The sequence below is a fragment of the Poecilia formosa genome, unplaced genomic scaffold (genome assembly GCF_000485575.1).
Source record: "Poecilia formosa unplaced genomic scaffold, Poecilia_formosa-5.1.2 Scaffold179, whole genome shotgun sequence".
NCBI classification, from domain to species: Eukaryota; Metazoa; Chordata; class Actinopteri; order Cyprinodontiformes; family Poeciliidae; genus Poecilia; species Poecilia formosa.
Genome location: NW_006800118.1, coordinates 187848 through 194796, shown reverse-complemented (window position 1 = coordinate 194796; position 6949 = coordinate 187848).

Below are 6949 nucleotides of genomic sequence, written 5' to 3'. Positions count from 1 at the left end.
TCGTGTGTACATCTATGTCTTCCCTGTTGCTCCCTGTGCAACCTGTTTGTATTCTGTTCTTTTGGATTATTTCATCATTAAAACCATCATCATCACCTTTATCCTGGGTCTGCCTGCATCTTCCCTCACCTCACCAAACCCTCAGTCATGACAAGATTAAGCTGAACACAACAGTACATCACCAAATAAGTAATTGCCTTTATTTTTTTATTTCTTAAAATCTCATTTTTAGTTGTTTTTTTTTTTTTTTTTGATTGCTAAAAAATGCAACTTTATTGGCACAAATCTAATTTCATACCCACTGACAAGCACACAGAGAGATTGCTAGGGGCAACTAGGAATGGGGGTTCAGCTGTTCATTTACCAGTCGATGCGTGAGCATGTGTGTGCAATACAAGGAGCTTGAATTTGAAAGGACAGACAAGCGGCTGTCTGTGATTAAGAATAAATAAGCCAATAAATATTCAATCCGGACAGGAGGAGGCATGATTAAAGGAACTGAGAAGCTGAGATGAGAAGAGGTCAACTTAGTCTAGTTTGGGAAGTGCATAAAATACAGAAATCACACAACAAATCTCTTTTTGATGTCATCATCTGTTCATGTTGCACCAGATAATGATTTAAGAATGATAATCAAACATTGTTTCATCCTAACACTGCTATGGATCAAAGATTTGACCATGTGTTCAAAGCCTTGTAGCACAAATGGAAACATCTTTACCCTCAACTGGAGCTCAGGCACATCAGCTCTCATTTACATACGTGCTCAATTATAGATGGGTGAATGTAATCGTTATTGGTCCGATCTATGAAATGTGCTTTTATATAACAGATGAAAATTCCATCTGAAGTTCAATATTTTTCAGTCAGTAACAGTTGTGATTTCTAAGTCAAAAATATTGTAATACCAAATACAATTCTTAGAGAAGAGATTCATGCATATAGACACACTGACATATTTGTGGACAAGTAAATATAAATAAATTATATTGTAAGATATAAGACATGTAAGATATATGATTTTATGGATGTTTTCTTCCAGCAACGTTTCATTCTAACTTTACTCTTAATAAATTATACTTAATACTGCTAAGTAGCGTTGATTTTTTTTTTTTTTTTAGCACTGACACATTAATCAGAAAATAAAACGTCAAATCTTTTTTTCAGTAATCATACATAAGCACTTCCAGGCTGCCTGACAAACAATGCTCTTCAGTGTGAGTGCTGTTACAAAGTGAAGATGGCTCAAACTAAGAGGAGCTAAGCTATTTCAAAAGAAACTCTTTTCTGACACATAGATTTGCTATTGATTCAGACTTTGAGTCCTAAACTTAAAACAGTTTAGCACTCAGGATGGCCGAACAAACTACAGCAAAGTTTCTCTCTTTCATCCTTTTGAGCTTTCAGCATCAGTCTGTTATGAAACACAATGAATTCTCAGAGTTAAAATAAGGATCACGTTGTATTTTAACATGACTAATTAATTACTGCTAAGGGGATAAACAAAAAACAAAAAAAACAATTTTGCCTGGTGTTGTAATATCTTAAAATGTAATGAAGAAAAATTAGACATAGCCAAACTCAGCAGGTCAAAAGCTTTTCCTGATGTGGAGCTCAGGCAATTGGCTCTGAATGAAAAACTTTTCATTTAATACAGTAAATGTTTCCCTAGTTTAAAAAAAATATTTACAATTCAATTCACATCAACAACTGGACACAGCAGAGTATGAAATTATGATGCACAGCTAGCTCAAGGGAAAGGTTTATATGAGATAATGGGCAACATTGTTTCCATAGGAATGCATTTGTATTTTTGATCATGAATACTTCACAGTAAGTGAATATCATAGTTCCTTATAAGGAATCAAAAGGAATGAGGACACTTCCTGGTCTTCACTTTTTTGCAGTTGTACTGAACTCTGCCAGTTAGGTTTAGAGAGATGGTGTCAATCAGGTTTGGTTAAGGTTAGGGTTAGAAATTGACTAGCATTTGTTTTTTGATTTTTTGTTAGGAAGAATATCTATGCTAGGTTTATATGCAGTTACTAAAATGAATGGAAGACTATACAAAGTTTTCAGTTTGTATAGAAGTACAAAGGTATGTGTGTCTGTATGCATGCAGGTGTCTGTAAAAACGTTGCAAACGTTTCTGTCCTATTGGCAGAAATGAACCAATAGGACACAAAAGCGAACAGTGAGATGCATGTACTAGACTGGAAAAAAAACACACTAATTGATCACTGTTTGGTGTGTGTGGTGTTTCAGTAAATGTTCAGGATATTAGCTGACTTTGTCCCATTCTGTCTGTGTATTTTTACCTCAATATGCTATACCTGTTTGCTTGATGTAACATAACTATAGGTCTGACTTTTTGTGTGTACTGTAGATTTTGTTGACTGTAGATTAGATTAGATTAGATTAGATTAGATTAGATTAATTGTCATTGCACAGTAAGCAGTACAACAAAATTAATAGTCCAGCTCTGCTTAGGGCATTTATAAACAAACAGTCAATACACAGAAAACTAGACAGAAGTATGATCTATGATCTATGTGCCAGAGCTGCTCCTGAATTGCTTCAGTCCCTATAGAGATGAGTTATCAGTGAAGATACATATGGAAGACCCATTTGCCTTCAGAGTCTTGTACATCCCCATGTAGGGAGGGGAGGAAAAAAATTCTTATCAGGGGTCTTTCATCTTTTTCACTATTCTGTTCTTCCCTCGCTTTCCTCACTGTATCTGTCTAGTCTTGGAGATATGGTAATCACTGTGTAAGTATATCATGTCAAATAATTACCATATATTGAGTTCTGCTCATCTTGGCATATTTATTTTGCCAAGATGAGCAGACACATAATAGTGTTTGCTCTTTCACTTCACAGAAAGCAACGAACAGAGGGGACCGACATGAGACAAACTTATCATTGTGTTGATGATCAAGAAGTTCAATGCACAGAACGTTTGAACTATGTTAGGTTTAAGTGACTGTTGCTTAAGCCTAACACTCACTGTTTTCAATGCCTTTTTTAAGTTCTCTGAAATACATGGTGTGCTCATGTCTGCAAACAAGTATATATGTTTGCAGCTGTCTTTACATAATTTTAAGAAAATTATGTAAAGACAGCTGGACTGTATTTCAGCTCAGTCTGATTTACCATATCTGATGATGTCAGTGATTGGATGTAGTGTATTGAGAATCCTAATGTGTTTCTTTTGTTTGTTTGTTTGTTTGTTTTTTGCCCATTAGTTAAAAAAAATACAGACAAATACAGTTTTCCCATATCATCTTGTTTGGATTAGGTTGTGGGCCTAGAGTTTATTTCAGTTACAGTCTCTAGTTTTATTTTTCTCCTCCCTGCCAGGTCGTTATTGTAATTAAGAATTAGAGATAAGGATGACTAAGCAACAACTAAAATCATTTGATGGTTGACTTTGAATATACTCAATAAGAATTCAACTTAATGTTGTCACCAGCATAACAGTCATCATCATCCTCATCATCATCATTCATCACCAATACAATGTATAAAATATGTTGAGTGCTGAGTTCCTCCCAGTAGGAAGACAGCTTGCCCTCCAGGTGACTTTCTAATCTACCAGACTGATAAATGCAGAGTCAAAGAAGGTTCTTCATGGCTCTCAATGCAACCTCACAATGGGCATACTACAGCTGGGATTTTCAATCAGTCTACTTCCTCTACTCCATCTGATGATACTAATAGCCTCTGCTCTGTACATAAGTAATCTGGCTGAGCATTTTCCAGTGTTAGTTTGAGCCCCTAACCCATCAGTGCACATGCATGTCATTTTTTTCTCCCCAGGACTCTGTGATGTGTGTGTGTTTGTGAGGTGTCAGCAACAGTATCCTTCCAGGGACTCGGAGCTCTCTAAAGAGGCATCCATCTCTGGGGGTCTTTTGTGTTGGGAGGAGCATCCAAGGTCACCAGCTGAAAGACCTCCCTTTGTGCGCTTGTGTGTGTTGCCTCCATCTAGTGACTCAGGATCCTTGGCCTATTAATTGACCTGACAATGATAAAGGAAATGGAAGTGGATGCTATTTGTCTCTAATGCACCCTCACTCATATTATCCCAAAGACAAATGGGTGCCGTTTTCCCACTTGAGCTGCTCTAATTTTTTTAAATCCCCCTCTCAGGATGTGTAGGGACAGGGTGTAAGTGGGACATTATGTGGGCATATATGAGCCAGTGTTATTTGTGTCAAGCACAGATTTCCAAGGTGGGAGGTCAAGACCCTGTTGTGAATTGTGTACAGTTTAAAGAAAACACAATTGCTGATAAAACATGTTACCAATTTTTGATCAATATGAACACACAGCATTAAGTTCTGCATGGTGGTTTCAGCACATCTACCTAGCAGAAGATTTCTGGGCATGAAGTTCTGCTTGGCCCAAGCCTTAGTGCGAACAGTTTTACTGTTTTCCCCCTACACGTGTGGGGTCTCTTCCTTTACTAACATATGTCCCACACTGAAAAAACATAAATGTTACATTGACTGGTCTCTGTAAACTGCCATCAGGTGAGGGTACACACCCACAACAAACACACGTTTGTTGTTCCAGTTGTCCTGACACATCCAACATGTACTGCTCCCCACCTGTATACTGTGTATTTGCTTGTGAAGGAAATGAAAGAACATTTATTGTTGAAAATCATCACCTGATATTAAAGGTTGTGGAAACTGAATGCTTGAAGCTAACTACTTGGTGATGAGACCGTGAAGGCTTCTGCTATATTTATTTCTAAAATGGACTATTGTTAACAGTGTCTCAGATAAGTGACCTAAGTGATTTAAGTAAATAGGTATGAGGCTCCTACTGGATAATTACTGCATGGGAGATTATGTTTCAGATGGCAACAAGTTATTTAACCCCAACTAGTGCAATGAGTTGCTTCTCATTTCTTAAGCAACCATGTGGACAGACACATCCTATGGTCATGGAAAAGATGTCAGTCTGTTTGAGAAGGGTCAAATCAAACAGAAAAAAAACTAAGGAGATTGCAGAAAGTACTAAAACTGGGTCAAGAACTGTCCAACGCTTTATTGAAAACTAGGAGGAAAGTGGGGATCCATTGTCTAAGAGGAAGAAATGTGGCCGGAAAAAATCCTGAGTGATCATGATCGGTGATCACTTAATGTCTGATATCAAGTCGAAGAAAATAAAAAACAGTAGAACTCCAGGCGCTGTTTAATAGTGAATGTAAGAGCATTTCCACAAGCACAATGTGAAGGGAACTCTTGGGACTGGGACTGAACAGCTGTGTGGCCTTAAGAAAACCACTAATCATTGAGGCTAACCAGAAAGAAAGGCTTCGATTTGCTAGGGAACATAAAGATTGGCCTCTGGAAGAAGGACATGTGGTCTGATGAGTCCAAATTTACCAGAGTTCCAGAGTGATGGGTGCATCAGGCAGTCCAACAAAATATTAGAATATGTAACCTTTTTTTTGTTTGCAACCTTTTTTGACCAGGCAGTGTGTTTTGTTGTTCTAGATCCATTAACTTATTTCTGATCATGTTTAATCATCAAATAAAGTCTTCATAAGCATACAGTGCATTTGTCTCCATTTTGACCTTATAATCTGAATTGCAGCATAAGTTTTAAAATCCTAGCTGACAGGAGTGGCACTTAATGCGTCTTTCTCTCCAACGGACAATCTACTTCAAGGTCCAGGGATGTTTTTTTCAAATAGCTTGTACATAAGTAGTTATTTGAGCTACTGCTGCTTTTCTATCATCTTTAAGCAGTCTGTTCGTTCTCCTTTAACCTCTTATATCAACAAGCCATTTCTCTCCACCCAACTGATGCTCAATGCATGTTTTCTCATTTTTCATAAATTCTCTGTAAAACTGATTGATAATTGAGTGTGAAAATCTCAGTTAAGCAGTTTCTGAAATAAGTAAACCAGTTGTTCTGCCACTAAACAACCACAACACGCAGTCAGAGCTATGTAGTTCCTCTTAACTCCTCTCTTCCGCTTTACACATAAGTCATCTTCACCACATCTAGATGGCTAAGTGTTTCTGATTAATTCCAGCTATACTTCTCAGTGATTCTTGAGAATAGGGACAAAACAGGTCCTATGGTTAAAGCACAAAATTTGAATGAAATATACACAAAATATATTTTTTTCAAATATCTGACTAAACTAACCTGGGTCATGTGAGCACAACAATGTATATTTTTCTGGTGTTTGCTGAATATTTTAATATGTTAAACATAGTAGTAGGTGGATGATGTCTGTAAAATCCCAGGGGGCGTTCAGAGGACGGCAGGGGGCGCTGGCGGAAGTTTTTATCCTTTGGGGGGCGTTTGGTCGAAGGTAAACTTTACACCTTAAATGCACAACAATGCCAGTTTAGACTCTGAGCAACTTGGTAAAAGTGTATTGTGTAACATTAAATCATGCTTGGCTGCAACTGTATCGATGGCAGCTCTTCTTCTATTCAGTGTTTGTTAGCTTCTGTTAGCTTCTTGGCGCAGCTCCGTTCTCCTGCTAGTACCTAAAATCACGATACCCTCACTTTGTATCCCTCTGAAAAATGAACCCATTTAATAAAGAAATCCCTCCATGGTGATACCTCGATAGAGAGCGTTCATTTTATAGCGTTAACACTGGTGCTGTAAGTGGTCCGGTATGAAACGGGGGAGATAGAACAACACAGCACTTTTAAATTTCAATAATCAGATTGCAGAAATTATTTCCGTTGTTTTAAAAGGTTTATGTCCGTCTGCCTTTTCCCCATCGATACGTTTCCCGACCACCCTGCACCTTAAGGGGTTAAAATAATAAAGACGCGCACATTGAGCAAAACTCTGAAACAGGAGAAGCGGGACATAAAACGGAGCGACGAACTAGATGTGAATTATGGCATAAAAACAGAGAATCCGACGCTGAACAGTTAAAAATCAACACATGATGTGAAAC